General features: G+C 36.2%; 1 protein-coding gene across 16 annotated transcripts in view; it reads left to right on the top strand.

Moving 5' to 3' along the window:
* LOC122714451 (CUGBP Elav-like family member 2) overlaps window positions 1-26,003 on the top strand; it is a 506,303-nt gene that overhangs the window by 234,587 nt on the left and 245,713 nt on the right. The window contains exon 1 of one of the 16 annotated variants that reach the window (XM_043935916.1): window positions 10,483-10,538. The exons of the other annotated variants lie outside the window; for them this stretch is intronic. The gene's annotated coding sequence lies outside the window, so the exon portion shown is untranslated. Of the gene's footprint in view, window positions 1-10,482; window positions 10,539-26,003 lie in introns of those variants that run through there. 16 annotated transcript variants of the gene reach the window in all.

Raw genomic sequence — 26,003 nt, forward strand, 5'->3', positions numbered from 1 at the left:
TTTTTTTTTTTTTTTTTTTTTTTTCCTTAATATTTAAATATCTCGAATTTATATCGTTAAACATAATATTTGATTTTATATCGCGAAAGAAATACTTTTTCTTTTTTTTTGGAAAATAAGAGGGAAAGAAAGTTGAAGAAAAATGGAACGAAAGAAGTTTAAAGAAAGAATGAGTTAGGGGAGGGAGAAATGGAGGCGCGTGAAATGGATGAAGCAGAATGGAAATTAGAGGCGAGGGGGGTAAGAAAGATTCTATTCTCCAAGAGTGGGAGGGGAAGAGTTCGATGGAAAAAAGGGAGGGTGGAGGCGGGGGTGGTAGGTAATAAGAACGAAACCAGAATTATGCAGGTGTCGGATATCCGGTGTAAAGGCCGGATAGTCGATGGTATTCCTGGCGGAGCTGGCCCTTTAGCCAATAGACATCTACGATTTCCTGAATCGAATGTAAATTACCTTTTGCTCTGTTCACGGAACGGCGATCTATCGTTAAGCTTTTACAAATAAGATCCCCTTTACCCCGTTTTATTTCTCTCTCTCTTTCTCTCACTCTCTTTCTCTTCCTCTCATTCGTTCGTTAAATGCGAAGTGGATACGAAAATGTTTAGCAGGGAGGAAGCGAAATGGAGGAGGAGAGGATGAAAGGAGGAAAGAAGAAGAGTTTGGTAGATAAGGGTAAATATTGTAGGGGTATTAAATTTGAAGTGGGCCGCGTTTGAAAGAGAGAATGAAAAAGATTCTCGAATATTATTCTTTATAACGATTCCCTCTGTGTAATAACGATAAACGTGAAGTGGGAACATCGAAGAAAGTATTACATTAAATTTTATCGAAATTCTATAGAAAATCCCCTGATCTGAGATTTTCGGATATATAATTTTGAAATGTATCGTAAGAATTAATATTTTTTTTTTTTATTTAAACTACATACAAAAATTATATTATAATAATAGAGCAATTATATTAATAATTCGATTATAATTATTATCGAACAATTGTAATTGAAATGTATCGTAAGAATTAATATTTTTGGATTACACATAAAATTATAATAACAGAGAAATTATTTTCATAATTCGATTATAATTGAAATGTATCGTAAGAATTAATATTTTTGGACTATAAAATTATAATAACAGAGAAATTATTTTAATAATTCGATTATAATTGAAATGTATCGTAAGAATTAATATTTTTGGACTACACATAAAATTATAATAACAGAGAAATTATTTTAATAATTCGATTATAATTGAAATGTATCGTAAGAATTAATATTTTTGGACTATACATAAAATATAATAACAGAGAAATTATTTTAATAATTCGATTATAATTGAAATGTATCGTAAGAATTAATATTTTTTGACAACTTTTTTTATCTAGACTACACACAAAAATTACAATGACAATTATTTTAATAATTCGATTGTAATAATAATCGAACAAGTGAAATGTATCGCAAGAATTTAATATTTTTGGACAATTTTTTTTTTATCTACACGCATAAAGATTATAACAACGGAGCAATAATTTTAATAATTCGATTTGCAATAAAAACAAACGAACAAAAAAAAAAAAAGAAATCGAGAAAACGTCTTGCGTGACATTAATGATTCTCGTCTTCTCCGCTCAATATGCGATATTGTTGACCGTTCGTCGATGTTCCTAGATTGTGGTAAGCCTGAAATAGAATATAACGGGCGTTAGACGGTAATCCTATTTACTTAATGCACGAAATGACGCGTGATTAAACATGGCGAGAGCCACGGTTATATCGGTATGAATGTCGATGAAACGGATTGATGAGGGATAATTGCAAGATAATGGAATGGCCGCCGCGATTTTCACTCCCCCCTCACCCCCGAAAACAGGGTGAAAATAATTTGTCATCGAGCAAATTTTATAATGCTCATCGCGGATCGAGTTGATTGAAATTAATTCTATTAACACGGGATCGTTTCATCGACTTCCCCTATCTTTTTTCCAAAACACGTGCGATATAAATTCATTGATTGACTCATTCTTTAAATCAAGTATACATTCTATTATATACATTATGCATTATTATTATCGGGATGGGGTTTATTTATCGATTAAGAAAAGTTCGTATGCAAATTTTGAAATGCGAACTCGAATCTCCCTTGGATCAAATTTTGAAGAAATCGTTTCGAAAAGTTTTTAAGAAATCTTCAAGAGGGGAAGGGAGGAAAGAAATGAAAATTCCGGATAATCGTTTAATGGGAAGAAGCTATTTTCTTCAAGGAATATTCATTCGTTGGAATAATTTTTGCGTCGATGTAAATATCAAAAGTTTTCCAAGTTAGTTAGTTGCATTCATAACAATGCTCCTCCTGTATTTGGAAGGTTATAATAAAATTTACTCGGTGCAGTGGAGGCTTTAAAGATACTTCTCTCTCCGGTAATGAAGTTTCGAAAAGTTTTCATAGGTAACAGCGCACTGTACATTCTTATCGGTAATTTTCGTATAAAATTTCTATAAAAAGTTGTAACAAAACTTTTCGAAACAATCCTTGTGGTAACAAGTTGATAAAGAATATATTGCTAATATAGTCACATTCATTTAGAAGAAGAAGAAGAAAAGAAAGAACGTGATCGATAAAAATCTTCGATCATCTTGATCTCTTTAATAATAAATCTCCACAACTTCCAATTATATTCCTCCTTCAAAAAATTACACTTACAATCCTGTAACCACTCTTAAAATCTTAAAATCACTCCGATTAAAATCGATGATTGAAAACCGATATTAAAATACGATATTAAAACCCTTTCGAATTTACTCCATCTCTCTCTCTCTCTCTCTCTGCTTAACTTGGCGATCCGTCAATTCCAAGGCGGAATTATCTCTCCCCCAGTAGCGCAGCGCAGCTGTTTAATCACCGCAGATCGAAAGGTACAGGCACACGTATCGGTCGTACGTAGAATTTCCAAAACGTTCTCTCCTCGTATCCATCAACCACCACCCCGCCGGCGAATAATGCGATCGGGCTGGTTCCTCTCCCTCCCTCTCTCTTCCTCTCTCTGAGCGCCGTTCGCCGCCGATTTGATCGATGATCACCGATGACAAGCAGTTTCATACCGTGGCGCGTTTGCATACCTGACAAATTAATTGGTATACAACCGAATGCGTTACTCGTATTTGCGCAAGCGAAACGCCGCGTTCCATACGTTGCGTTCATTATTACTCGGCGTTGTATCTCGCCATCCGCCCACGCCGGCCGGGGATATCGGTTATCTCCGCCCGTTAACCGGCTCACCTTTTACCCACACCAGAAAGATCCGAGCCCTGCTCAGAACTGGTCGCGGTAATGGGCAAACAACGGTAACGCAATATTATTCGTTGTTCGTCTCGTGTTACGTGGCATGTCGCGCGTGCGAGGGAACATCTATCTCCAGCTACGGAGGAGATCGGTGTTTGATAATCGATTCTATGGCGAGTCTTCTATGCTTCTTTTTTTTTCGTAACGATGCTTTTAAAGGTTTTATTTATTTATTTATTTTTTTTTTTTCAATTCGATTTTCGAGGAAGAGGACGAGATATGGGGTTGGGATCTTAGATTGGGTTAGATCTTAGATTCGAGGTAGTTTCGAAATTTTTAATAGTTGAAGTGTAAACGTTATTCGAAAAGTTACTTTTTCAATAAAGTTTGAACAATCCTTTTGTATTCTACGATTGAGGATTCGTTATTTACGAGAAATCGTCGAGAAAGTTGAAATTCTCGTTTCTTTCTATTCGAGAAGTCGAAACTGAACGATTTTGAATATTGCGGTGTCTGAATGATTGCTCTAGAATAATCGTTTATATTATAAGTGAATGCCGCTATTTTAACTGTATTTTGTTGCAAACTGTATCATCGAATTCCTTTTCCATTCTAATCGAACTATTCTGACTATTGCATGCCTTGGCTTTTCCTCCAATTTTTTATTTATCTTGAAATTGCATTCTGAGGGGGGGAGGGAGGATTAGAGGGACCAATCGTCGTATTGAATGCCTGTATCTCTGTTTAAATCGAGGATCTGGAAAGCGTTAGGGAAATTGCTCGTAAATTATTGCCAGATTATCGAAGGCTACTCGAGTTATCTTAACAAATATTTGAATCTTGGTTTTTAATATTATTCACTTCTCCTCTCAATAGAGGATACGTAGCATTGGTTCATTTATTCTTCACCCCTTTCAAGATGTTCCATCGAAAGTATGTAACGAAATTATAATCTATACCTGTTCGTGAATTATTCTCAGGCTATCAAATCTTTGGATCTTGGTTCTTAATTATTATTCACTTCTCTCCTTAAGAGGGGATGTGTAACGTTGATTCATTTCAAAAAATACACTATCACGTTACTTCACCCCTTCCAAGATGTTCCATCGAAAGTATGTAACGAAATTACATTGTATGTGTTCGTGAATTGAAGTATAAACATTATTCGAGCAAGTTTATTTGAAAAGTTACTTTTTCAACGAATTTCGAATAATCATCTTTGGATCTTAATTCTTAATTATTATTCACTTCCCCTCTCAATAGGGGATACGTAGCAATGATTCATTTATTCGTTTCAAAAAATAGACTATTATCGTTATTTCACCCCTTTCAAAATGTTCCATCGAAAGTAACGAAATTATAATCTATACCTGTTCGTGAATTATTGTCAGGCTATCAGATTTTTAGATCTTGGTTTTTAATTATTATTCACTTCTCTCCTTAAGAGAGGATGTGTAGCATTCATTTATTCGTTTCAAAAAATACACTATCAAGTTATTTCACCCCTTCCAAGATGTTCCATCGAAAGTATGTAACGAAATTATAATATTAATTATAAATTATAATAAAATTATAAATTATAAATAATCTATACCTGTTTGTGAATTATTGTCAGGCTATCAAATCTTTGGATCTTGGTTTTTAATTATTATTCACTTCTCTCCTTAAGAGGGGATGCGTAGCACCGATTCATTTATTTATTTCAAAAAAAGAAAGAAAAACAGTACCACGTTATTTCACCCCTTCCAAAAGTATACGAAATTATATATTATAATTACAGCCGTTCATGAATTATTGTCAGGCTATCAAAGACCACTCAATCTTTGGATGTTGGTCCTTTATTTACTTTTTCCCTTTTAAGATGGGGTGCGTAGCATTCATTCATTCGTTTCAAAAAATATATTACTACATAAAATATATTGTTTCATCCCTTCCAAAATATTCCATCGAAAATATATATAAACTATATATAACTTATTATATAAATATATAAATATATATATAAATATATATAACTATATACTATAACTATATACCCGTTAAATTATTTCCATTCTGCACGATTTCTCGAAAATAAAAAAAAAGAAGCCAGTCCGTCTGACCGTCTGAAGGCTTAACAACCCTTTGAATCATCCGTCTTCAACGGACCCGTATCTTTAACACCTAGCCACTGATATTCATTCACATTCATTTCTCAAAAAAAAAAAAAGAAAAAAAGAAAAAAGAAAAAAAGATACACGTTTCGTTAAACGTGTTATTCCACCCCTTCCATCCTCCCAAGATTCTTCCATCGAAAGTATGCGCGGGATTGTACACGCTGTAATTACACGCTCGCGAAAGGGATTAACGCGTGCTCCATTCGAAGAAACGCTCGCGTGCAATTACAGCCATATTCACCCGACGCCCGACCTAATATAAATTCCACGCGGAATAAATAGGGAGGAGGGGAAGGAGGAGCAAGGGAAGGGAGAAAGGGGAGAGGGAAGAGGAGGAGAGGACGCGTGTGCCGCGGGAGTGGGGGTCACGGGGGATGCGAGGCCTAGTAGACGACTGTAATAAAGGATCCCGCCGTTTCGTTAAACGGCGAGCAACCGAGGCCGCCGCGGATGAAACTTTCGTCGCGCTCCAAAACCAATTTAATCCTCGCCTTTTGGCAGCGTGCTTCTTCCTTTTGTGTAATAAGTTCCCTCTCTCTCTCTCTCTCTCTCTCTCGCTCGCTCGCTCGCTCTGTTCTCTTCTCGTGGCAAAAATTCGAGGAAGGGGGAGGGGGAGGAAAGGTTGGATAGGTTGAAAGAAAGGAGGGGAGAGTTTCGTTAGAATTTTATCTTTCTCGCTTTATTTCTTCTTTCTTTCTTTCTCGTTTGATTAAACGTTTCTTCTTCTTCTTCTTCTTTTCTTACGGATTTTTGGAAAAATTTTTGGCATTATCGACGAATTAACTCCGTTCGAATATTTTGTTTGTTCCGTTGCTTTGTATTCTTGTATTCTGAGAAAAGGAAAAAATATATATGTATATATATATATATAGGGGAGGGGGGATATTTTAGAGCGAAGGAAATGCGAGTTTCGCGAATTTTAGCCTGTTATCAAGCCTCCGCCGTTTTCCGCTTCGCCGTCTGGGCTCAACTTTCCTCTCCGTCCTCCGGTTACAAAATATGATTTCATTCTCGACTTTCGCTCCTCTTGCCGTGAAACCTTTGTGGGATGAGTGCGGGGGAGGGAGGAAGAAAAGGAAATTGTAGTTTCTCGGTGAATGCGCGGGAGGGCGCTTCCCCGTTATGTAACGAATGATTCTTTTGAAACGCATCTAAAAAAAAGAAGTAGTGGAATGCGTACAGTGAAACGTGTCTGCAGAATAATACGTTAAAAAAGTACAAGCTTGTGTTGTAATTTCACTACAATTGTCGATTGTGTTATATCTGTATATGTTATCAAATTTTTTTTTCTACCATTTTTTCTATTTATACACTATATTTAGAATGTATTTTTCGATGGTTTTGAATACAAAAATTGTTACGTAAAAAGATACTTCAAAGATGTCTCACGGAATATATTAGCTGTCTGCGTACAAAGTATATAGGAAAGAAAGTTGAAAAAAATAAATAAGAGCCGTAACATCGCTCTTATTGGGGGGGGGGGGGAGAAAAGAAAAAAAAAACCGATTCTTCGCGACTCTTCAGCAAACCTGGAGAGATCCTCCATCGTTTTCTTCCTAGACTTCTGAATTCAAAATCTATCCGGATGATTCGCGTGTCCTCCTCCTCCTCCTCCTCTTCCTCGAGTTCTCGAAGTTGCTCGAAGGAAGAGGAGACCGACCGCCTTTTTAACTCGGCCCACGCTTTCCACGCCTCGCCGCTTCGAAATGGAATATCGGTTTACGCGCGAAATCCCCTTCACCTTATTTTTTTCTTCGGCTCGAACGGTTGAAGACTACCCCTTTTTTTGCCCACTCGTGTCACCCTTTGCGGAAATTCTTCCGCATCGTTCGTTCATTCGATTCCAAAAATATAATAATTTTTTTGGGGGAAGAAGCGAAAGAACAACATTTTTGACGCGATATCTTCACCTTCTTCTTTTTCTTTCTTTTCAAAATTGTTGATCTATTTATGAAAAGAAAATTTTAAAATGTCCTCCTCTTGCTGTTCACGCGAAATCAATTTCTTTTTATTCCTTTTCTTTTTTCGAAGAAAGGCAAGTGAATAAATCATAAATTGATATTTATCCGTTCGTTCTAATTTCAGCGAAATATTATAATTAAAACTTAAATAAAAAAAACTCCAAATTCTTCCGAATCTAAAAAAATCTTCTTTCGATAAAACCGTTCGAATAATTTTAGCCAGTTTTAATTTGACGAAACCATCTCCCTTTAATTTCATCCCATGATGAAGTAGCTTCAATTATAATTCCATCCAAACCGAATTCAGGGTCAAGTTACACACCGACTTCCTCCCTGGACGCGAGCTCGCAACCGCGTATTTTATTCTCTCAAAAAGAGAAAGAGGATGAAGAAGAAGAAGAAAAAAAAAGGAAAAAAGTACCAAAAAAACCAAAGGAGGAAGAAGAAAAAAGAAAAAAAAGAAATAAATAAATAAATAAATAAAAGAAAAACGAGAAAGAATTTGCCTACCATTGGCAGAAAGCAGCCGCGTTTCGACGTAATTACATGCTTACAGAGGCGAGGATAAAGCGATCGTTAACAACTGTACCGTTCGTTATGGCAATTTCAGCAATGCTGTTGGAAATGTTCATTGTTTTTTTTCCTTTTTCTTCTTTTTCTTTTTCATAAAGCTGAACAACAACGAATGTCATATTATACGCGATAATAATGCGTGCACGTTGTTTCTAAAATAAATGAACCGTTAAATTCACTCTCGGTGTCCATCCGCTATTATTGAAATTCCCGCCACCGCGCTAGGGAATTAATCCTAGGGAATATCGCGCGTCCTTCTCTCGCCCACTTTATATTCACCCGTCGATGTAATTAAACGTTGAAAAGGAGGCGTAGGTAAGGCGTAATGGCAATAGAATAAGTGGAAACCGCTGGTTTGTATTGTATCGAAGAAAAAACGCGTTTGTATCGAATAGTTATATAAGTTATTGGAACGAGTTGTGATGTTTGATTGAAGATTTTATTTTACCCAGTGATGGGTATGGTTTATGAAAGATACTATTACTACTACTAATAATAATAATAAATAATTCTTTTACGATTATTGAAAGAAAATTTTGCGCAACTGCGCGATTTATGATTTTTGATCAGTGAATGAGTCTAGATGGATGTATTAACATATACTCTCGCTCATTTTTATGATATATATACGTAAACATATATGTATATATGTTGATATTCATTCTGACAATTGGTCGTTGGAGCAAATATTTCATTGCTCTGTACAATGAAGAGAATATTTATTTCAATTATTTTTTTTTAAATGCTCGGTAATTTTATGAAAAAGTCAGTCTGGTTACCGTTGGTTACATGAAAATAAATAGTCGTGAATAATTTAATTTCGTTAGTCTGTTATTTTTCTCTTCTCTCTCTCTCTCTCTTTTTTTTTTATTTTTTGTTCGTCGATGGTTTATTCGTTGTACAAGTAAAGAGAGAAGGTTGCATTAAAATCGTTGCAATTTTCATGGTATTTTTTTTTTTTTTTGCCGTGGAAAAAGAATGAATGAAATAAAATCAAGAGTGGAAAGGATTGGTAATTTTATTATTAAAAAATATTTGAAATTTATGAAGCGAAGTTCCTTCGATAACATTATTTATTTGTTTCCGTTATTGAGAAAATTATTTTACAATTTTCATTACATTTACCTTTTGTTTTTAAAAATCTCTTATCCAGCATAAAAATCGTACGAACGATTAAATTTAAAAAATTATTATTACACTTTACAAAGTACCCGTCAAGTAAATGTTTTTAATCAAAACGTTCAACATTAACATTATCGTGATATTATTCAACCAAGAAAAAAAAAAAAAAAAAAGGAGGAGAAATAAAAAATAAATTTAAAAAATAAATTTCTATATATACTCGCGATAAAACAAAGAAATATTTTCAATATTCGTCAATATTCATAATTTCCAATATTCATAATTTCCTTTAAAATATTGAAAACAGTCGTGGTTTCAAAAACAAAAACCACGAGAAAAGAAAAAAGGAGGGGAGGGGAGGGGAGGGAGAGAGGGAAAAAAACAAAACAAAAGAAACACTTACTTACGTTTTACTTACGTTTTATTTCCCTCAGAAATGATCCTGGGTCAGCGTTTTTGCTCGAATTCCGACGCCGAAACTCGAACGCCTGTATACACAATCCGGCATCTTCGATACACACGGAAGAAGGACGACTCCGTAGATTTATAATTGTTGTGATTTCGCTTGTACCGATAGTAGTAACATCCATTTCCAAGGACGTTGCTATTTGTCAGAACGCAGTTACTCGCCGCGTTTCCTTAGTCTTCGCGTACACGTTGAATCGTACGGTCGTGTTTCGAATCGAATTGACTCGCGCATTGACGGCGTAACGCGTCTTTAACTTTCTGTCTGCCATTTTATCGTCGGTTCGAGCATCGTATATCCCGCGACACTTGTTTCGCCTATTCTCTGTGCTTTTCTTCGTCCGCGAGTGAAATATAATATACATATATATATATATGTAAGTTTAGAGAACAATATATATATATATATATATCGTTGTAATAAATTGGTAAAAATTTTTGGTGAGTAGAATAATTATCTTCTTTTCCACGCTTCTTTATCGATTTATGGTTGAATGGGATATAGGAATAGTATATTCATTGGGAATATAGAAATGATAGGTATGCGCGGTGAATAAATGAAATTATAAATTTTCTATTCTATTTTGGAAAAACTTTTATCGATTCGATTCTTTTAAAATATTTTCTTTTTTTTTTTTTTTAATGTCGTATCGTTAGATTACGTAATATCGTTTTAATATCCAGCTTATATTAAATTTTGTCGAAAAGTAATAAGATAGTAATAAAAGTAAGAGAATAGGTATTATATTTGATTAATAAGAACATTTTGAGAAAAATTTTTGCATGAATGTATAGAGAAATTATTTCTTTTTTTTTTTGATTCCTGACAATATTTACCCCTTCGAATTAAATAATTTTATATAAATTGCAGCGTTCAGTTAGAGAAAAATGCAGCAACAGAAATTACTACTCGACTATAAATTGTTCAACAGCCCGACACTTCAACTCGATAAGAATAACAATGTACAAGAGACAAATTGGTAAGCACAGAAAGTAATATTTTTACAATTAAATTTTGTTTCGAATTAATACAAGATTTTCTTCGATTTTTAAAAATTTATAAGGATAATATTGAAAATTTTTATTTCCATGTTATAATTGCGCGTTTAAAATTGTTTCGTCGATCTTTATATATCCACTTTGAAAGGACATTTCTCAGAAATATGGCAATTCTTACGATAAGAAAAAATTGTTTATATCTGGAACCGCGCACCTCGATCGCCTAACACTTGCGTCGCGAAGACGTGTTTATGGAAATATCCCCGAGGAATCTTGAATATTTATAATTGCTTCACAATTAATATCTCTTGCCAATGAAACATTTATTACCAATCTTTTTTTCAATAAGATTTTTCGTTCGAGATAAATTTAAATTTTCCTTCGATAAATTCCAATGTCTTTTTTTTATTTTTAACAATAATAATTTATATATCGTTTCTAGTTTTATATAAATATTAAAAAAAAAGAAAATATTTCTTGTGTCAATTGATTAAGGATAAAAAGAAATTCAATCGAAATTTAATGTATCAAAAAATATCGTAATTCGTTAGGGTGGAAAGATATGAGACGCAAATAAACGAATCGATAAAATAATAATATGTCGCGATTTATTTTTTTAAATCGAACGAGCGGTTAAAACAACGAAATAAACGAAATGTACATAGAACGAGGCTCGATCCGCGACTTGGTTTTTCAACTTTACTTTCGATGCGCCTCCGATTTGAGAATCGATTATACAACCGCCTTTCCCGCTCAGCTTTTTTTCCTCTGTGCTCAGCTCTTTTTAATTGGTTGCCTCTCCAACCAGTGTCTCTGCAGCCAATTAGAGCCTCGCGTAAAGTGCCCTGGTCTTCTCTCGCGATTAACGATTTTCTTCCCTTCCTTTCAATTTATCGCAACCTGGTGTTATCCGGTTTCGATTTCTTGCTCTTTGCTCAGTTTTGAATAAACGATAAAAAAAAGAAAAGAAAAAGATATTTAAGGTGACGTGAATTTCGATTGAAGTTCTAAGCAATAATCTTCAAAGCTCGAATTATTTATTTTCCAAGATTATGATTTTATAGAATTAACATTAGTTAACAAAATTAATATAAGTTATAAACAATCGTATTTCACAAACTTCTCCTCACTTTTATAGAATTAACATAATATTATTATGTTAATTTCGTTTTCTTTTTTGACACGAGAAAAAAATGGCCAAACTTTCTATTATTTAACATATTATTAATTCGCATATTGTTATTGGTTCGAGCATATTAAATATTTTTCCCTTTTCTTTTTTGTTTTATTTATTTTCCCGCCATTAAAAAGAAGAAGTGACACAGATAAGATAGAATAAAATTCTTCAAGAAATTTCTTAAAATCTTGGTCGTCCCCTCCTTCGTGCATACCCGTGCAATTTCTCCACGTGTAAGAGTCGTTAAAGAGTTTCGCGCCACCGAACTTTTCGCATGTCGTTGTCTTCCCTCTTCGCCTCCTTCGTTTCTCCGTTCGTTTCGAGCCGAGCGAAGGTTCAATAACTCGTGAAGCTTAACCAAGTTACCTATGCCAACACATGTCTGCCCATCGATTCGACTCTCCATTTTTAATTTCGCGTGTCATTTTCAAATTTCGAATCACTTGTAAAATATAAGCGAGAACAGTTTCCTTTTCTCTAAAGTTTTTTTTCAACGGTTGTGTCCAATCGTAATTTTAAAACTGTTGAAATATAATAGTAACTCGTGAAGAAAATTCAAGAGATTGAACGATAAAATCAAAATTCGATAATCCTCGATTAATTCGAACCTGGAAAAAACGAAAAAATGAAATATAGAAAATTCGAAAAAGATTCGACAATATTTACTTGCAATTGGCTCATAATTAATCGTGCATACTCCCCCTTCCCCCCACTCCAATCCAAATCAAAATGTCATATTATTAAGCGCGATGAAAGCAGAAGATTTTCATTTCTCGAATCGCATTCTCCAAGTTCGCGTGCGATTCTCTGAAAAAGGAAAAGAGGGATGGAATGAAAAATAAATAAAAGAATAAATAAATGGAAAACGGAGCCACGCAGCCCGATTCACGGACGAAAAGCTGGAGCTAAACGGTTAAAATTCGCCGTTTAATTGGTTTAATTAACGAGGGCGGAGGTGGAGGCGGAGGGGAGGTGGAGGGGAGGAGGGATTCGCATTAACGAACTTGTCGTCGGTCGGTCGCGGAGTGGTATGATATCAGCACTCACTCTCGCTTATCTCTTATTTAACACCATTGTGCGTCTGGCCGGGTCGCGAAAGGAGAGAGAGAGAGAGAGAGAGAGGGGAGGCGATAACGAATCAGTTCCCTCTTTGCCCCGACAACGATCCGGCCAGGGGGAAGGAACAAAATTGAACAATGCCGCTCGGGGCACCGTGAAGGAACCAGTAATTGAATTACACTCTGATAACCGCTTATCGCGAGACGCCTCGATCTCTCTCTCTCTCTCTCTCTCTCTCTCTCTCTCTGAAAATACATTTCGCTCATAGTTTTCGAGCGTATCCCTTCCCTTCCCTTCTCCCTTTCCTTTCCTTGTTCCCTGAGCGTTTCTCGATATTCCGTGTTAAATTTGTGACGGAGGATTCAGTCTTCTCGAAAAGTTGCCTAGCTTTGTAAATAATTAAATAAATTGTTCGTGATGTTTGTCAGAAATATCAATAGGTGATCGATTTTCGATCTTTTCGTCGTCTTCGAGAAAAATAAAAAAATTCGTTAAATTTGTGACGGAGGATTCCATCTTCTCTGTAAATAATTAAATAAATCGTTTGTGATGTTTGTCAGAAATATCAATACGTGATCGATTTTCGATCTTTTCGTTGTCTTCGAGAAAAATAAGAAAATTCGTTAAATTTATGACGAAGGATTTAGTCTTCTCGAAAAATTGGCTAGCTTCGTAAATAATTAAATAAATCGTTCGTGATGTTTGTCAGAAATATCGTGATACGTGATCGATTTTCGATCTTTTCGTTGTCTTCGAGAAAAATAAGAAAATTCGTTAAATTTATGACAGAGGATTCAGTCTTCTCGAAAAATTGCTTAGCTCTGTAAATAATTAAATAAATCGATTGTGGTGTTTGTTAGAAACGTCAACCTCTTTGCAATGGTTAATACGTGATCGGATCGATTTTCGATCTTTTTGTTGTCTTCGACAAAAATAAGAAAATTCGTTAAATTTGTGACGGAAGATTCCATATTCTCTGTAAATAATTAAATAAATCGATCATGATATTTGTTAGAAATATCAATACGTGATCGAATCGATTTTTGATCTTTTCATCGTCTTCGAGAAAAATAAAAAAATTCGTTAAATTTGTGATGGAGGATTCAGTCTTCTCGAAAAGTGCCTAGCTCTATAAATAATTAAATAAATTATTCATGATGTTTGTCAGAACCTCTTTTCAGTGGTTAATATGTGATCGGATCGATTTTCGATCTTTTCATCGTCTTCGAGAAAAATAAGAAAATTCGTTAAATTTATGACGAAGAATTCCATCGAAAAATTAACTAGATTTGTAAATAATTAAACAAATTGTTTGTGATGTTTGTCAGAAATATCAATACGTGATCGGATCGATTTTCGATCTTTTCGTCGTCTTCGAGAAAAACGAAAAAATTCGTCCGTTCGTTTCGGTCAATTTTTGGTTTCATTATAGTCATTACGGGTATTGGGTGATATTAGGTACCAAGAAATAGGTTTCATTCCATCGCCATATTCGTGCGCGTCTTTAATGGAGGATGAGAATAAAATTCGTGTGTTTTATGCTGGGGTGAGCCGGGTTTTTATTCAGTTGCACGGATTCAGCCCATATCAGCCTTTGGTCACTTTGATTCGAATCGGTCTTCCGTGGGTAATTATGAGCGTAATGAACGAGAGAGGCCGTATAATAAACGCGGTGGCTGCCTTTTAAAATGCGCCACCGCGAGGCTTCGATGATGAAACTATACACCACGTCTAACGAGTGTAGTAGTTTCCTTTTTCTTTCGTTTTCGTTTCTTTTTGTCTGGCGCGTTTTTTTTTTTTTTTTTTTTTTCATTGCGGTGTATCAATCGAATCAATGATCAACTGCAACAGGAAAAGAGTTGAAGTTTGAAGATACCCTCGAGCGTCCAATCTTTGTAGAGTTTAGCAACAAAGTGGAATTCTTGCATCTGGAGATTTATATCGTTTTATATATTTTTTCTTTTTATTGTTATTATTTAAAAATTATTTTTTACAATTAAACAATATATTCAGTTTTATTTGTACAATAAAATTTGGAATTTTTGATTCTGGCTGTATTTCATTTCATTTTATTTTATTTTATTTTTATCCTGCCTTCTGAATTATGGACAATTATTTATTAATTATTCCTCTTCCGCTTCCGCTCTCGTTCGACGCAAGCCGAGTTACAATAATGGATACTTGGCAACGATTGATTATTCAATTACGTGCTTCTTCGATTATATCGTTTCCTTGACTTTTAACCGGAATACGGGTCACAATGGTAACGAGGAATAAAAGATCGAAGAAGCATCGATAAAAGTGTAACGAGAATATCGGTGAACATTTTGTAGTAATTGCGTAGTAGTTTGGCGTGAAAGGAAAGGAAGAAATTAATTTCGAACGAAAAGTATGAAATCGTGGCTTCCTTTATAATTACTTTTTACGTATTGTGATTTGTTCGAGATCTCGAATCGTGTCTTTGATTGCGATTTATTTAAGGTATAATCGATTACGCGTCTCTTATTTTGAATGAAATTTTTATGATAAATGAAGAATAAGTGGTTATTATTCATACTCTTTCAATGTCGATTGTATAAAATTATATTTAAAATTTTACCAAGAAATCGTATAGCTATTAACAATTGTTTAACAAGAATAAAAATCGACGGAGCTGGACCAAACTCTGGGGAAAATAATAACAAGAATTAAATAAACGATAATCCTCGCGAAATTCGCGAAATTACTTCAAAAGACGCGAAGAACCGTTTCGTAACTTCCGTAATCCAATCTTCTCAAACTTTCCAACCGCCGACCGGCAACAACGCGGCACAAACTTCACATTTCCACAATGAAATTTCCTTCGACCCAAGTATCTAAGAATCAAGCTGTATTCTCATCCATATCTTCACCCAATGCATCCACGTTTTATCCTCGTCCAAAATTTTCAATTAATCCAAATAACCTAAGAATCGAGCGATTAATTCAAATATCCAAAAATCGAATGATATTCTCTCAAGATATATCCAAGAATTGTATATTTTCGACGATTCTCTCCTTAGCTATCCAAAAATCGAACGATATTCTCATCCAAGATTTTCGATTAATACTAAGAATCGAACAATTTTTTAAGTTAATTCAAGTTTAAGTTAATCCAAAAATCGAACGATATTTTCATTTAAAATTTTTAATCCAAACAACCCAAGAATCGAGAAATTAATTCAAATATCCAAAAATCGAACGATATTCTCATCCAAGATTTTCGATTAATCCAACTAAGAATCGAACAATTTTTTAAGTTAATTCAGGTATCCAAAAATCGAACGATATTCTCTCATCAATTCCAAGATATATCCAAGAATTATATATTTTCGACGATTCTTTCCTTAGCTATCCAAAAATTCTCATCCAAGATTTTCGATTAATCCAAATAAACCAAGAATTGAATAATTTTCCAAGTTAATTCAGGTATCCAAAAATCGAACGATATTCTCATCTAAAATTTTTAATCCAAATAACCCAAGAATCGAGAAATTAATTCAAATATCCAAAAATCGAACGATATTCTCTCATCAATTCCATGATATATCCAAGAATTATATATTTTCGACGATTCTCTTCTTAGCTATCCAAAAATTCTCATCCAAGATTTTCGATTAATTCAAATAAACCAAAGAATTGAATAATTTTCCAAGTTAATTCAGGTATGCAAAAATCGAATGATATTCTCTCATCAATTCAGATATATCCAAGATATATTCTCATCGACGACTCTCTCCTTAGCTATCCAAGAATGGAACAATTTTCCAAATTAATTCAAGCATCCAAAAAACGAGAATAATGTTTTCTCGCCAATTCAGATATCCAAGAATCGTATATTTTCGACTCTCTTCTTAGCTATCCAAAAATCGAACGATATTCTCATCCAAGATTTTCTATAAATCCAAATAACTCAAGAATCGAACAATTTTTCAAGTTAATTCAGGTATCCAAGAATCGAACGATATTCTCATCCAAGATTTTCTATAAATCCAAATAACTCAAGAATCGAACAATTTTTCAAGTTAATCCAGGTATTCAAAAATCGAACGATATTCTTATCCAAAATTTTCGATTAATCCAAATAATCCAAGAACAATTTTCAAAATTAATTCAAGCATCCAAAAAATCGAGAATAATATTCCCTCGTCAATTCAGATATATCCAAGAATCGTATATTCTCATCGAGATCGAGTACCAAATATCCACGAGAATAATATACTCTCATCTACAATTCCCTCCTCAGCTCCCATCCAAAAATCGAACGACATTCTCATCTTTTCCCTCCCCAAACGAAATATCTAAGATTCTCATATTTGTTAACGATATTCTCTCAGAAATCTTCGACAAAATCCAAAACATTCGAAAGATTCCAAGCGTTCTCATTTCTTCCTTTTCTTTTTCTATTTTTTTTTTTTTTTTTTTTTCTACATTCTCACCTTCTTTTTCTTTTTCACAATTCATCGTCATCGTTCATAAGCGTATCGAGAAGCGTAAGCTGCGAGGCCGTATTTCCCTCTTCTGCGCATTGCAAAAAAAGAGGGGGAGGGGGGTCACGGGTTTAATCGGTTTAATTAACGAAGAGTTGGGCGCGGGAGTGACCGTGGACGGGGATTGGAGGAGGGGGATTTGGACACCGGAGCGCGAATTTAAGCTCAGCAGAAATTCTGCCCCAATTACCGATCGGTAATTGGACGCTGCCAGCCGTATCGCTGCCGCGAACGAGCTCCCTGCGATTATCGAATCTTCGATCGCTGAATGTTAGCTCGACCTTCCCTTTCCTTTTTTTTTTTTTTTTTCTCTCTCCTCTCCTTTTTGCCAAATCGCTGCCATCGTTGACTTTACACCGCAGAGGAAATGAGATGCGGCTCCGTTGTTGCATGTTGCTGTAAACTCGTTCGTTCTTGTTTCCTCTCGATCGATCGTGAAACATGTAGCCGATTTTCTCGATTTCTTTTTTTTTTTTTTTTTTTCACAAAAAGATTAAGAATTCTGTTTTATTTCCTTTCTCCATGCAATGTATATACGTATATTGCAGGAACGTATTATTTGAAGGACTAAGAGATATATCGATAATAAATTTATTTGTAATAATTGTAATAATTATTTGTAATAATTTGTAAAATAAGTTTGAGTGAAAGTAAGCAATAGTAATAATTTTGACGTATGATGAAAGGGAATATTTTATGTTTGAAGAACGTTTCAGAAATTCATCATAAATTTTCAAAAAAAATTTACAAAATACGCGAAATGTTATTTAGAATAACAACGGATTCAAAGGATTAAATAAATATTACTTTATATCTACCTGTCGTACAAAGCCCCGGCAAAAAATCGAGAGTTAATTAATCCAATTTACCATTACCCTTAAAAAGAACCTCACCCTTACGTAACTCTCCACTTCTCGAGTCGGAAAAAAAAAAAAGAAAAGAAGAAGTTAACAAAAAGCGAGCGAGTAATCCCGAGACATTCTGTCCCATAGAATGTCAACTTCGTTCCTACCCTCCTTCCTTCCTTCCTTCCTTCTTTCACCGGTCGCAATTAGTTTAGCGGTAAGATTTCTTCCCTGGAAATCCGCCCATCTCCTCCCATCGTTACAATTAGCGGAATCTTTAAGGCGGGATCATTTGCAAGCCCCAATTTGCCGGGTTGATTTGGCGGAAAAAGATCGTTCTCTTCTCTCTCTCTCTCTCTCTTTTCCGGAAATCGGGACGAAAGGGAGGAGGAAGGGAGGGGGTAGCAGCAGTAGGCGGAATATGAGAAAAGGTGGTGGGCGCCGCCAGAAGAAATAATAGATTCCGACGATAAATTTGGGCCATCATCGACCCCACAGTCTCCTCTTCAACATCGTTTTAAATTGAATACGAAGCAGCTTTATCAGCTTTTCAACCGTCCCCCGAAGCGCACCTCTTGAATATATCTACCTTTTTCGATCTCGATAACGTGTTCCTGATTATATCAATTTTTCTCTCTCTCTCTCTCTCTCTCTCTCTCTCTCCTCAATTCAATTTAATATAGAGCCTCGAAATATTAACTCGAAGTTATTGAAAATTGTAAATTGTTGGAAAACAACATAGAAAATAGCAACAATGAAATTGGAACGAATCACCTTAAAACTATTGACGATCTAAAACCTCCATTTTCATCATCGAGTCGATCATCGAATCGATATTCCTTCGTCGAGGATCAGGGCAGAGCATCATTTGTAAAGAAGATTTTTTTTTTTTTAATAGTCCTTTCAGTTTTTTCAAATGGACGAGGCGTCGAAAGCAATGGAGAGGGGGAGGGGGGGGGGAACGGTCCCCCCTAATGGACTCTCCAGAAAGAAATTATTCGTGATCAGCGGAATACCGTTCGTTACGTGGACGGGAGAAAACGTGAAACGTGAGCGTGAACGAAGATTGGAGGAGGAGGAGGAGGAGGAGGGAAGCAGCACGCTCAGCAGCAGCAGCAGCAGCCGATGTCGCTACGAAATTACTGAAAATCCTCGTCGACTTCGAGCAACCTGATTTGTCCCGTGTGTTAGTTCTACCCCGTAGTTCATCAACTCTTACTCGTTTATTCATGCGTTCCTCGTCCCTTCTGTCCTCCCCTCTCCCCTTCCTTTTCGCCTCTTTATTATCGAGCACCTCGTAATTCATCACATTTCTCACGGTCCGTTATTCTTCCAATCCTGCCGATTCCTCCCTCCCCCTCCCCCTTTAGGCTCTGTCGAGCCAGAACCACGCAATCCTTCCCCTCCCCCTTCTCCAAACAACTGCAGGCGACCATCCAAGAGAGAGAGAGAGAGGGAGAATTTTTCTCCAAGTCTCGTCTCTTTGTTTGCTCCTCGGGTGTAATTGGTGTAATATCTTTGGCGATGTTATTGCTTTATTCGTTTTTCGAGTCTCTTAAGTGAAGCTGACGCCATTTTTCTTTCTCGATGGTATGTTTGTCGATAATATTTGATTAAGATATATATATATATATATATATACGTATCGAGTATAGCAATCTGTCGTTTAAAAATTTTGGTATTAAGTCCAAGTTTTGGATTAGTTAGATCGGATTAGATTTCTGTTTATCGAGTATTGTTGCGGAGAAAAAGTGATTCGAAATTCGGAAGAGTGACGGAAGAGGATTTTATGTAGGAAAAAAAAAAAAAATAAAAAGAAATAAATAAATAGAAAAAAAGAGACGCAAGTTTGAATTATAAGCAAGGATAAATTGAGTGTAAACATTCGAATACAGTTGTTTAAAATTGGGTTTAGTCTGTTTTCCGTAATTGTTATGCGTCGTCGAAGCGGTTGAATTGACGGTGTAATTGGATTGGTTTATGTATTGCGTTACGCTTATTGAGAGATATTGTGAGAATGAATACCGCCATTTCAGAAATTAATAATAATCCCGCCTGTATCTCTCCTCGAACGTGCTTCGTTTACATGCTACGTTCAATATTGATTTTTTTTCTCGTGAATTAAATATTTCGTTCTTTTTACATATATATATATATATTCAAAAATTCAAATAGATATATTTTTAAACAACGTGTACATAGGTACAAATACAATTATAATCATTTTTCGCACTTTTCAATCCTTCTATTTTTTTTTTTTTATTATAATTTACAATTATCGTTATCCTCGCAACAAATCCACTTCGCACGAAATATTCAACGTTCCTCGTTTCGATTCCTCAGCTTGCAAGAATCCAAGAAAGAACTTTTCTTCAAAAAAGAATTACTCTCGAGAGAAAGGGATTTAACTTAAAACTATTCAAACATCTTCAAAAAAAAAATAAAAAAGCTTCATCTCTCCCCATCGAACTATTGTTTGCAATGGAGATATCATCGCGCACGTGTCTCTCCTAATGCTCTCCCAACTTTTCCTTCTCTCTCTCTCCCCCTCCCCTTCAACATCCTCCATCACGAACGTGCGAAAGCCGGCGAGACGCAGCGTACAACAAGTGTACAACGAGAGGTGCAAGAGGGTAGTACGAGCGCAGAGGGAACCCTCCAACCCTTCTCCTCGTCGAGAAAAACTTTTTGTATGCGACTTTCGTATCGCACAGGACACGACACGTGACCAGCGTAATCGAGGGTTTAAAGCGTGGCCCACGCGCCCTTCTTCTTCTCCCCCTGTGTGTGTATGTGTGTGTATTATTATACAGGAATGGGGAGGGATAAAAATCGATGGACATTTTCGATTTTGCACGACCCTCTTCGCGTGACAATCCGCATCGAAGATTACCCTCTCGGATCGGATGGCTTCGAAATAACCCTTTCTGTGATTTTCTTTCGACTTTCGAGGAGGAGCGAGCAGGCAGTTTTATTCGAAAAAATCTTTAGGATTTCGAACGATCGTTTGGATTGGAGAGGTTATCGAGATAATTTTTCGAATTACTTTTCGATTGACGAAGATACTTTTTAAAATTTTTTCTGTGTATTTTTGTTATTCTCTTCGAGAATGTTACCTATAATTTTCGCATAATTTTGTAATTTTATATCGTAGGGGTGGGTGGAAAAGAGCGGTGGGGAAGAGGAGGGAAGCGACATTGTCACATGGGGGGTTGAATTGGAGAAAAATGAAAACATATACTCGTTCCAAGGATATCATCCCCCTTGTCAGGGGGACACATCCTTGCGTGACTCAATTTTCGGGATTCTAGCCCCCCAGGGTGCGATATTCGACACCCTCTCTATCCCCGCCGCTCTCGGGGGCGGCTCCAGCGGTTCTGGCTTAATTTCCTGCGGCTAATGAAAGCCCCGTACACGTCCCCCCCCCGGCGAAAAACGCACCTGCACCCCCATCCCCCGCCCTCTGTCAACCCTTCTTTCAACGCGGGGAATAAGTCCAGGATAGCCCGGGGAATGCACAATTCCTCCAAAGTGGCACGGACGTTCAAACGTAATTGGAAAAGGGGGCGGTGTGGTAGTTTTGCGATAGATATAGCAAGCAAAGAATTTTTACTAAAATTCTAAAATCCAACGAATTCTCGACAATTATTTTTATCTTAATTTCCATTAGTTTCGAGTTTAACGCGTAACGGCGTAATAATGTGAGCCGTCCATGCTTCCAAGCCGAAGGTAAAGAAAAGAAGTGAAAAGGTGAAGTGAAAAATAGAGCAATTTGCGTATCTGGAATTGTAATTAGGTCTAAAGTTGTCATTATTGTCAACATTGATTCTGACGAGATTCTCACCGAGAGAGAGAGAGAGAGAGAGAGAGAAAGAGAGAGTAGGAAGGCCGTGGATATAGAAAAAATATTTATAAAGATTCATTTTGAAAAAGAAAAAGAAGAAGGCAATAACATTTTTCTTCGACGCAAAGTTTTCGAATTATTACGCGATCCAAAATCGTACAATTACTCGAAATCGAAGATTGGATTAACCGGAAGGGGCGGAGGGGTTGCGTTAGGTTGGCCGTGGATGAAACGTGTTTACATTGTAACTTCGATTTCAACTTCGTAATAGCCATTTCCAACTGTCGTGGAAAGTTTACGCGGATCGTTGTATAATCAAACAACGGGAACAGTAGTTAGGTATTATACCCCCTCCTCCATGTTCGAGAGACTTTCGTTCCGGCGGAAGTTGCGCAAGTATGCCGTTGGCTTCTTGGCCCTTGGCAAACGTTCCTCCCGTGAAATTTCTTACGCGATTAAACGTGCATTGTTTCGATGTTTCTTCTCTCTCTCTCTCTCTCTCTCTCTCTCTCTCCCCTATCCATCAGGAATAATTAAGAATCGTTTTATATTATCCACGGTTTAATATTCACAACGGAGGAAGATGATAATAGGAAAATAATAGGAGATCGTCTTTATGTCTGAAAGTGTGTGATTTTTACGAAGCGAAGCGCGAAGGAAACTTTAGCAGAGTCACGTTAACTTGTTCCTAGCTTTTCGAGAGAGGAGATTTTTTTTAAGAGCGTACGACGCGATACTCGATAAAACTTGACTGGTTTTATTGCGCAGGCATTCGTTTCATTTTAAGCGTATATACGTAATGAACTGTTAAACGCTTCATTCTTTATCCAATTAACTCTTTACGTATTTAATTTGTTTGGTCACGTTTCGAGTTCCAGTAACGAGATTCAACGTATTCTCCTTCCGAACGGGAATATTTTATCTTTCTTAGCTCCGACAATTTCCAATATTTATTTATTTATTTATTTATTTATTTATTTATTTATTTGTTCGAAATTCTCGAATAAAATTGGCGCAAACGTTTCGAGAGGAAGGGGGGAAATAGTTCCTTGAGGTTTGCTAATAATCCTCCATTGTAATAGTCCATTACGTATCCGGCTCATGCAGCTGGAACATTTAAACAGCGTGTAAATGGGTTGTCAGAAGGATCGTGAAGCCAGACTTCTCAACCTGCGAGAATCCGGAATGGCTCTCTTTCTCTCTCTGACAGTGGTCAGAGTCAATGGCCCGGCTGACAATAATGACAACGCCCTTTAGACCTAATTACATTCCAGATACGCAAATTGCTCCACTTTTCACTTCACCCTTGTTTTCTTTAGCCACCCCCACGCTCGGCTTGGAAGCGTGGATGGTCACAATTATTATGGCCCGCGTTAAACTTGAAACTAATTAAAACTGTTGGAAAAAAAGACGGCTTGTAATCCTCCACCACCAGGAAAATGAAGTATTTTATCCTCCCCCGTTAAAGTGGGATTTATCATTTTGGGGAGAGATATATATCATTTTTTAATCTATTTATTTATTTGATTGAAAAATGATTGAAAGTCGAGCGCAGTGGAAGATAATTTATTGTTTTACAGATTACGTTATCTCGAACGAACGCTCGTTTATCTTTTTACTTGAATATTCAAAATTAAAATTGCAGGTTAGAAAAATTTTCATACGTTTGATCGTACATTCGTATCGCGAGTTCTAAAATTTCTGGAGAATCAAATGATTTGAATATTTCCTTAAAATAAAGCAATCGAACTATACTCCATGACATTCGCATAAAATTTCTACTTATCGTCTTTATCAAGATCGAAACAAGATCTGGAAAGAGGACGACGCGAATTTCCATCTTTCCACGTGCGTTGCCCGACAAAGGATTCGCGTTTGCAAATGAAAGAAAAAAAAAAAAAAAAAAGAAAAAGAAAACAGAGAAGCAACGACAAAGAGCGGAGGAGGATCGCGCGGCGCCCACCCCTTAAAAAAAATTACAGAGCAGAGGCGAAGCTCGCGTCTAATACGCGAGGGCGTGTGTCAAAGCGGGAATGGGCCCTCGACGAGGAAGAATGAGAAGTCCTCTTAGGGTGGAAGGATGAAAGAGAGAGAGGGAGGAGGAGGAGGAGGGTGGAAAAATTTGAGAAATGCACTCCTCCAACGCCCATTCTTTATTATTCGGTCCCCGTCATCCGTCTCTGAAGGAAGGTGTCGACGTTACGCGGCGCGGAATCCGTGAACCGCGCGAGCCTCTTTGCAATATTAACTAACCCCCTCCCTCTTATTAATGGCCCTGCCCGCTCTGCCGCTTAATGGCCGGCCGATCGATTAATCGAAATTCGATACCCGCGTTACGAGGCCCGCGCCGATCCAACGAATAATGCGGTCGTGCAACCGTGATCCTCAATATCGGACCCAGCTTGAATCTTTTTCGCCAGTCTTCTCTACCTTTTCCACTTCTCTCTGTCAAGGTGTTGCTCCTCCCTTGTTTCTTCGTTTATATCGAATATTCCTTTTATTTTCATCGCACGTTTCTTTTTTTTTTTCCACGTATAAGGGGTCGATGAAAGTGGATGAATATGGACTTTGTAGAAAGTTCGGATTTTTAAAGGTCTATTTTGTAATGATATTATGAATTGATTATACATTTTTTAGAATATTTATAAGGGATGAAAATGGATGAACGATTTTGCAAGAAATTCGAATTTTTATAGGTCTATCTAATGATATTACGAATAATTGTTTTATTTCATTGATTATATATTTTTTAAAATATTTGTAAGGGATGAAAATGGATGAATGGTTTTGCAAGAAATTCGAATTTTTAAAGGTCTATCCTCTAATGATATTGTAATAATTATTGTAATATAATTTACGATATTATAATAATTGTTTTATTTTATTAATTATATATTTTCATACGGCATTTATTAAGGGGATGAAAATGGATGAACGATTTTGTAAGAAATTCGAATTTTTAAACGTCTATCCTCTAATGATATTACGAATAATTGTTTTATTTTATTGATTATACATTTTTTAGAATATTTGTAAGGGATGAAAATGGATGAATGGTTTTGCAAGAAATTCGAATTTTTAAACGTCTATCCTCTAATGATATTACGAATAATTGTTTTATTTTATTGATTATATATTTTCATGCGGCATTTATTAAGGGGATGAATGATTGGATTTCGTAAGAAATTGGAATTTTTTGAATCGCTTTATTAACGAAGAACAAATTAATCATATATCGTTTACAGACATTTCCATTCTATTCAATTCACAAAATTATTCGACATACCGTTTGAAAACATACATATCGCATACAATTTTAATATAACCCGTTAATTTTTCTCTTTTTCTACGGATCTCTCTCTCCTATAAAAGAAGGGAAAGGAGAGTAAAAAAAAAAAAAAAAAAAAAAAAAAAAAAAAAAAAAAAAAAAAAAGATATCAAACCGATCAAACGAAGCGTGGAAAAAAATTTGTTCCAACCCCTCCCCCCATCCTGCCCCCCTCCCCATCGTGAACCATCGCCACCGCGTTTCAGCCTCGTACAAACGAGACGGCGGATCCGAGGGATCATCGCGGAAACGATTTCTCCCCGATTTTCTTCCCGCGGTCGGTTATTAAATTCATTTCTCGAGTTGATTAACGCGAGCCCCGGCAAAAACGGTTGAAATATTGGAAGGTTATATAAAAACGGAACCACCACCCCCTCCCTCCTCACTTCACCCTCGCGAGCCCGCACTTTAATCCTCTTACTTCGTTGGCCAGTTTTAAGGGGGTGGTGGGAGAGGGTGGTGGCTGTTCCAGGCCAGGTCTCTCCATCCCTCTCCCTCCCTCCCTCCTCTCTCTCTCTCTCTCTCTCTCTCTCTCTCTCTCTCTCTCTCTCTCTCTCGCTGGTTCTGGACTCTGGTGCTATATTACGGACTTACACCGTTAAATTGATAGCCATAGTAGCATACACACCCAGCATCGCCACCATTAGCCGAAAAGCCCGTGTGTTCGGAGAATTTACATTGACCG

Source organism: Apis laboriosa, unplaced genomic scaffold (assembly GCF_014066325.1).
Source record: "Apis laboriosa isolate Shangri-la unplaced genomic scaffold, ASM1406632v1 scaffold112_cov148, whole genome shotgun sequence".
Taxonomy (NCBI): domain Eukaryota; kingdom Metazoa; phylum Arthropoda; class Insecta; order Hymenoptera; family Apidae; genus Apis; species Apis laboriosa.